An 8,715-nucleotide genomic window follows, 5' to 3' on the forward strand; every position below is an offset into this window, starting at 1 on the left:
TTTAGTAGCAAACTCTATGCCGGGACTGTGCTAGGTACTAGGGATACATGGTTGAATACAGAGTATAAGATGCCTTGGAGTGTCAGGTAGTTTCATATAAATGACTCATGCAGTATACAGACAGTGTGGTAAAAAGAGACTTCTGAGATGCACAGAGGACAGACAATAAAGGGTCATGGAACGGTGGATAAATGTGTTTGGACGTTTCACTCAGGGCTGTTGAAGTTTTTGAAGGTCAGTGGCCTCAGGGTTTTGGCATTTTCAGGGCCTGCTAAGTACTTTGTTTCTAAGCTGGTTATTGGCCACCATTACTGATTATCAATTGGCTCTGTCTGATTCAGCAATCCCACTACTGGGTACGCAAAGGAAAAGAAATCAGTGTATCAGAAAGATACCTGTACTTGTATGTTTGTTGCAACACTATTCACAGTAGCACAGATATAAAGTCAACCTAAATGTCCGTCAACAGGTGATTGGAGGAGAAAATGTAGAAAATATACACAATGAAATACTATTCAGGCATAAAAAATAATAAAATCATAACTTTTGCAGGCACATGGATGGAACTGGAAGCCTTTATTATAAGTGAAGCAAGCCAGACACAGAGTAAACGTCCTATTTTATAACTCATAAGTGGGTGCTAAAAGATGTGTAGGTATTGATGGAGAGAGTGGAATGATAGCGGAGACTCAGCAGGGTGAGGGGATGGGCGGGGTGAATAGTGAGAAGTTACTTAATGGGTACGATGTGCATTATTCCAGTGATGGATACCCTAAAGGCCCTGACTTCACTATGCCATCCATGCTGACAGCAAAATGGCACTTGTAACCCGTAAATTTATACACAAAAATCTTAGACCTCTCTCTCTTCTCTCATAAGCCTCAGAGCTCAGTGATCCCCTTGGATCTCCTCAGCCTGCTGAGTTTTGACTTTCCTACCTGAGGTGGTTTTGGGTAGAGATAGGGGAGTGTTTCAGGAAGATGCTCTCCAGCATGCTGCTTCTGAAGAAACATTAGAGACTCTTCTGGTGGCCTTTATCTAGTCACTGCTTTAAGCAAGGAATAAAACATCTGCGGCTAACATTTTAAAAGCTGTGTTTCCCGCCCACCCTTCAGACCTGACAGAACAGATTTTAGGATTTTAAGGGAACAGCTTTTCCCTGACCCAAAAGGGCACAGTTGTGCAAAGGCCAATGTCACGTAAGTACCTTTTCCCCCTCTGTAACATAACTCTCAGATACTGTTCCCACAGCTGGAATCAGTACAATATTTTGACTGAGGTATTGGAAAAGCCTATGAGCATGTTATCATTTGAATATATGAGTAATGTAAAATTTAGACAGAATTTTATTTGAAAGGATTATTTATAAAATTTGTAGTTAACTGATTTATATTGTGGTTATTTCAAACAATAAAAAGCAGGTTGTTGTGTTGTAAGCTAGAAATATTTACAATAACACATGGTCTTGATTATCTCACATGATGAATTGAAGATTAAAGCAAAATAATTTTATCTTAGGGAACTTTGTGACAGTTTCTGTTTCACTGTGCCTAATAATGACTTCAAACTATTGTGCATATATAGAGAACTCTTGACTAAAGAGACTTATTTTGACTATTGCGCTATGTTGCTTTTTGTAACTTTTTAAGATCTAGAGGAACATACATTTAGTCTCAGTTGACCAACTAAATGTTATGGAGTCAGCTCCTGCATTATGTGCTGAGCGTTGAAGGAACAGTGGAGACAAGGCTGCTGCCCTCGCAGAGTCTCGGGGAGAAAACCTGATGGAGTGTGTCAGGGAACACACTGGGAACATCCCAGGATACCAAAAGCGCACACAGATAGAACACCTGCCTCAGAACGGGGGAGGGTCAGACAAGGAGAGGTGTCAGGAAAAACGAGGAAAGTTTAATCTGCAGGAATAGAAACACACTTGAGAAATCCACCGGGAATGAAAAGAGAATGGTTGAGCAGCAGCAGATTGTCAAGAAGGAAATCAAGAAGGAGCAGTCAAAGAGGTTGATAGAGAACCGGGAGAAAGAAGGTGACACTGAAGCCAAGGGAAGGAAAGTGTTTCAACATTTCTGGGAAAAAATGACATGCTCTATCTTAACCTCGCTGTTTTATGAGTCATATAGCCACATTCCAGGTTCTGAGAAGCCCAGCACTAAGGATGTTTCTTTTGGTTTGCTTAACCCAGCATTTGCCAGAATAATCTGGGCTCAGTATGAGTGTGTGTGTGTGTGTGTGCGCGCGCCTGTGTGTTCCACTAATATCTCACTGGGGCTAGTGCTCTATACAACATAGTTTTTAAAACACTGGTTTTATCCATCCTATGTTCAGCTGCGGCAACACCTGCAAAGGTCAACTTTGATCATGTGTCTTAGATACTAAAGAAAACAAAACAAACCAATTATTAAAGCCCACCCTGCAGTGGCTCCTCCCTACCTGTACAATGGAGCCCACCTGGCTTGGCGTGGGTGCCTGTGCTGACCTGGCCGTGCTCCTTTGGCTCCCCTTTCCTCCTGGAGAAGGTAGGGATGCTCTGAGCCTTGGCCAGCATGGAACATGTGTCCTTCTCCTAAAGCAGACCATGTTTTCCTGAGTCCACTTTAATCCCTTTTAAGGGTATAGATCAAACAATGTATATTTTCTAGCCTCTCCTTGTCTCCCCTTCCAATCTCCATACAGAGATCTGACCTTTCGTTAAAGCTTTTGGTCAGGTATCACCCTGTATGCAGTTTTCCTGCCACTTCTGCAATGTACATACTTTACTGGTACATTAATTGTGGGGGAAAGGAAGAGAGATCCAACTGTTACTGTGTCTATGTAGAAAAAGGAAGACCTAAGAAACTCCATTTTGATCTGTACTAAGAAAAATTCTTGTTTTGAGATGCTGTTAATCTGTAACCTTAGCCCCAACCCTGTGCTCACAGAAACATGTGCTGTATTGACTCAAGGTTTAGGGAATATAGGGCTGTGCAGGATGTGCTTTGTTAAAAATGTGTGTGCAGGCAGTATGCTTGGTAAAAGTCATCGGCATTCTCCGTTCTCTATTAACCAGGGACACAATGCACTGCAGAAAGCCACAGGGACCTCTGCTCAAGAAAGCCTGGGTATTTCCCTGGTTTTCCACCCCAAGACAACCTGAGAAATGGCCTCGTGGGAAGGGAAAGACCTTACAGTCTCCCAGCCTGACACCCGTAAAGGGTCTGTGCTGAGGAGGATTAGTGCAAGAAGAAGGCCTCTTTGCAGTTGAGGTAAGAGGAAAGCATCTGTCTCCTGCTCATCACTGGGAATGGAATGTCTCAGTGTAAAACCCGACCATACATTCTATTTACTGAGATAGGAGAAAACCGCGCTATGGCTGGAGGTGAGACATGCTGGTGGCAATACTGCTCTTTACTGCACTGAGATGTTTGTGTAAAGTTAAACATAAATCTGGCCTACGTGCACATCCAGGCACAGCACCTTTCCTTAAACTTATTTATGACCCAGATTCCTTTGCCCACATGTTTTCCTGCTGACCCTCCCCCACCATTACCCTATAGTCCTGCCACATCCCCTCGCTGAGATAGTGGAGACAGTGACCAATAAACACTGAGGGAACTCAGAGACCAGCGCCGGTGCAGGCCCTCACTTGCTGAGCGCCGGTCCCCTGGGCCCACTTTTCTTCCTCTATACTTTACGTCTTAATTTTTTTCTCAGTCTCTCGTCTCCACTTTGTGAGAAATACCCACAGGTGTGGAGGGACAGGCCCCCTTCATTAATTATGCCATACCAGCTCAGGTTTTTCATTTATATATCATTTTATATCATCTTCTTTTTTTCTTAGAGCTTGGTTCATTTATTTATTCAGCCTTTCCACAATATAATTGTATGTCATATAACTTTATATTTATTTTCATTGGTATTTATATACCTTTCTTGTAAAAATGGAGACTTTCTAAGTAGATCTTCATTAATGTTGAAAGAACAAAGTTTTAAGTCTTGGTCTCAGCCAAAAGGAGTTCCCCGCATATCCAGGAGGGAATGAAACACCTGCATTGTTGCGTTAGACATTCTTACAGAGAAAGAGAACCATGTCAAACGGAAAATTGCTAACTTTGCCTCAGGGAGACCAGGTTGATTCACTGAGAAAGTTTGAATTGGTTTAGAAAGCATGGTTCTGAGTTTTCTAGGAGAAGGAGATAAGTTAGGGTAGGGCATAAGAAGTAATGCCCACATCAAAAAGTTAGAAAGATCTTAAATTAACAACCTAACATCACAACTGAAAGAATCAGAGAAGCAAGAAGAAATCAACCAAAAAGCTTGCAGAAGACAATAAATAAATAAAATCAGAGGTGAACTGAAAAACATTGAGACATGAAAAACTGTTCAAAAGATCACTTAATCAAGGTTTTTTTGAAAAAATTAAGATAGGCGCTAGCTAGACTAATGAAGGAAACAGAATTCAAATAAACACAATCAGAAATGATAAAGGGAATGTTACCACTGATGCCACAGAAACAAAAATAACAATCAGCAACTACTATGAACAACTTTTTGTGTGTGTAGACACACAAACTATAAACCGTAGAAGAGATGGATAAATTCCTGGACACACACATCCTCTCAAGACTGAACCAGGAAGAAATTCAGTCTCTGAACAGACCAATTATGAGCTCCAAAAATTGAATCAGTAGTAAATAGCCTACCAACCCCCCAAAAAAGCCCAGGACCTGATAGATTCACAGTCAAATTTTAACAGATGTACAAAGAGGAGCCAGTACCACTCCTACTAAAACGATTTCAAGAAATAGAGGAGAAGGGACTCCTCCCCAACCTGTTCGACGAGGCCAGCATCATCCTCATACCAACGCCTGGCAGTGACACAACAAAAAAAGAAAGCTTCAGGCCAGTATCCTTGATGAACATCCATTCAATAATCCACAACAAAATCCTTGCAAACCGAATCCAGCAGCACATAAAAGGGTAATTCACCACAGTGAAGCAGGCTTTTTCCCTGGAATGGAAGGTTGGTCCCTCATGGGCAAATCAATAAAATGTGATTCATAACATAAATAAAACTAAGACAAGAAACATGTGATTGTCTCACTAGGTGCAGAAAAGGCTTTCAGTAAAATTCAATAATGCTTCATGTTAAAAACTCTCAACAAATGAGGTATTGAAGGAACATACCTCAAAATAATAAAAGCCACCTATGACAAACTCACAGCCAACATTATACTGAGTGAGCAAACCCTGGAAGCATTCTCCTTGAAACTGTCTCACCACTCCTGTAGAACACAGTATTAGAAGTCCTTGCTCGAGAAATCAGACAAGAGAAAGAAATAAAGCGTATTTAAATAGAAAGAGAAGTCCAACTACCTCTGTTTGCAGACAACATAATTCTCTTATCTAAACCCTATAGCTGTTACCCAAGAAGCTCCTTAAGCTGATAAACAACTTCCACAAAGTTTCAGGATAAAAAAATCAATATACAAAATTTGCTAACATTCCTATACACCAGGAAAAGCCAAACTGAGAGCCAAATTGGAAAGGCAATTTTATTCACAATTTCCACAAAATTAATAAAATACCTAGGAATACAGCTAATCAGGGAACTGAAAGATCTTTACAATGAAAATTACAAAACACTGCTCAAAGAAGTCAGAGAAGACACAAAGAAATGAAAAATTATTCCATGTTAATGGAGAGAAGGAATTAATATCATTTAAATGGCCATACTGCCCAAAGCTATTCCTATTAAACTACCAATGACATGATTCATGGAAGTGGAAAAAGCTATTTAATAGTTCATGTAGAACCAAGAAAGAATCTAAGCAGCCAAGGCAATCCTAAGCAAAAAGAACAAAGCTTGAGGCATCACATTACGTGACTTCAAACTATACTACAGCACTACAGTAACTAAAACAGCATGATACTGGTACAAAAACAGACACACTCACCAAGAGAATAGATATCAGAAATAAGATCACACACCTACAACTATCTAATCTTTGACAAAACTGGCAAAAACAAACAACAGGGAAAAGACTCCCAATTCAATAAACCGTTCTCGGATAACTGGCTAGCCATATGAAGAAGATTGAAGCCGGACTTCTTCCTTACACCATATACAAAAATCATCTCAAGATGGGTTAAAGACTTAAATGTAAAACCCAAAACTATAAAGTCCTGGAAGACAACCTAGGCAATACCATCCTGGACATAGAAACAGGCAAATATTTCATGATAAAGTCACCAAAAACAATTACAACAAATGCAAATATTGACAAGTGGGATCTAATTAAACTTAAAAGCTTCTGCTCAGCAAAAGAAATTATCGATAGAGTGAATAGACAACCTACAGAATGAAAAAACATTTACAAACTATGTATCTGATAAAGGTCTAGCATTCAACATAAGGAACTTAAATAAATTTACAAGAGAAAAACGCTATTAAAAAGTGGCCAAAGAATTGTCTATTCATGTCCTTAGCCTACTTTTTGATGGGATTTTTTGTTTGTTTGTTTGTTTTTCTTGCTAATTTGTTTGAGCTCATTGTAGATTCTGGATATTAGTCCTTTATCAGATATACAGATTGTGAAGATTTTCTACCATTCTGTGGATTGTCTGTTTACTCTGCTGACTGTTCCTTTTGCCGTGAAAAAGCTCTTTAGTTTAACTAAATGCCACCTATTTATCTTCGTTTTTCTTGCATTTGCTTTTGGGTTCTCAGTCATGAAATCCTCACCTAAGTCAATGTCTAGAAGGGTTTTTTCAATGTCATCGTCCAGAATTTTTATAGTATAGTCCTATAATCCTTTTTTTATTTCTGTAAAGTTGGTAGTAATGGTGCCACTTTCATTTATGATTTTATTACTGAGTCTTCCATCTTTTGTTCAGTCTATAGTGAAAGGTTTGATCTTTCAAAGAATCAACTTTTAGCTATGTTTATTTCTGCTGCTTTCCAACCTTCTAATTTATTGATTTATGCACTAATCTTTATTATTTCTTTCCTTCTTCTAGCTTTAGATTTAGTCTTTTTTGTTTGGTTGTTTTTTTTCTACTGCCCTTAGGTATAGAATGAGGTTACTGATTTGAGATTTTTTTCTTAAATGTAGTTGTTTATATTCATACATTTTCCTTTGAACTCTACTTTCACTGTATTCGATACATTTTGGTATATTTTGTTTTTATTTTGTCTCAAGATGTTTTATAACTTCACTTGTGATTTATTCCTTCACTCACTGGTAGTTTAAGAGTGTATTGTTTAATTTCCACATATTTGTGAATTTTCGAGTTTTCATTTTTTATGTATCTGTTGTTTCTTCCATTGTGGTTGTAAATTATATTTGGTATTATTTCAAGCTTTTTAAAATGATTTAAAAGTCATTTTAGGACCTATTTTGCGGACAGATATGGCCTATCCTAGAGAAAGTTCCATATCCGCCTGAAAAGAATGTATATTCTGCTGTTGTTGGGTGGACTGTTCTGTATATGTGTATTAGCTCTAAATGGCTTATACGGTTGCTCAAGTCTTCCATTTCTCATGAAGCTTCTATCTGGTTTTTCTATCCATTAATTAAGATGAGGTATTGAAGTGTCCAACTACTACTGTAGAACTGTTATCCTTTCAATCCTGTTAATTTTTTCAGCTTTACTGAGGTATAATAGAGAAATAAAAATTGTACATATTCAAGGTGTAAAGTGTGATGTGTTTATATCTATATGCATATTCTGAAATGATTACCAAAATGTAGTCAATCAACGCGTTAATTACCTCAGATAATAGTTACTTTTTTGTGTGCATGCGTGGGATAAGAAAACTTAACTCCATCCCCGGTGACTGCAGAGTGGCCATTCCAGCCGCTCCAGGCTCCAGCAGAGGAGGAGCGGGGCGGGTCCAGTTGGGGGCCAACAGGCCTGGCGCGCGCGCATTCCGGAGCCCACCCAGACCATGTTCCGCAGCCTGGGCGCCCAAGCTGCAGTCCGCTCTGTGTGCAGGCAGCAGCCGCCTGGCAACTCCCGAGCCTGCTCGCGCTCCCAACATCGCAGAACCAGGGCCAGGTGTACCGGGGGCCACGGCCAAGCCAGGCATTCTGCCCGGCGGCGGCGGCTGCACAGGGGCGAGAACTGAGAACCTGGCGCTCAACCCCATCGGGGTGACTGCCTAGTGCCCATGCCAGCAGCCCCGAACTCCCTGCGGTGGAGGAGTGGGGCGGGAGGCACATCCTGGGGACCCTCAGTCTGGGCGCGCTGGCTATCCGGGGCCTCCTAGGCCATGCCCCTCCAGCCCGCCCGAGCACCCAAGCTGCAGCCGCCTTCTGTGTGCAGGCAGCAGCCTCCAGGCAACCCCCGACATCTCAGCCCGCACTCCCAACATCTCAGAACCAGATGTCCCAGCGGCTGCGGCCAAGCGAGGCGGTCTGCCCTGGGGAGGCTGCACAGGGGCGGGAACCCGCCCTCAGCCCCATTCCCGGTGGCTGCAGAGGGCCCCTGACTAGCGGTCCCGAGCTCCGGCAGAGGAGGAGCCGGGCGGGGACACCTGGCAGGCCCTCAGGACAGGCGCACTCGCGATCCAGAGGCCGCCCGGGCCATGCTCCGCCTCCCTGGCGCCCAAACTGCGGGCGCCCTCTGCCTGCTCGCAGCGGCCGCCTGGCCACTCCCAAGCTCGCTGGCGCTCCCGGCCTCGCAGAACCGGGGCCGGATGTCGCCGCGGCTGCGGCC

At 42.0% G+C, this 8,715-nt stretch overlaps 1 pseudogene; it reads left to right on the plus strand.

The window, feature by feature from the left end:
• The first annotated feature begins 1,962 nt into the window (after positions 1–1,962).
• Positions 1,963–8,488, plus strand: LOC140711222 (uncharacterized; annotated as a pseudogene).
• Positions 8,489–8,715: the final 227 nt, after the last annotated feature.

The sequence above is a fragment of the Chlorocebus sabaeus genome, unplaced genomic scaffold (genome assembly GCF_047675955.1).
Source record: "Chlorocebus sabaeus isolate Y175 unplaced genomic scaffold, mChlSab1.0.hap1 unalloc_scaffold_299, whole genome shotgun sequence".
Taxonomy (NCBI): Eukaryota; Metazoa; Chordata; class Mammalia; order Primates; family Cercopithecidae; genus Chlorocebus; species Chlorocebus sabaeus.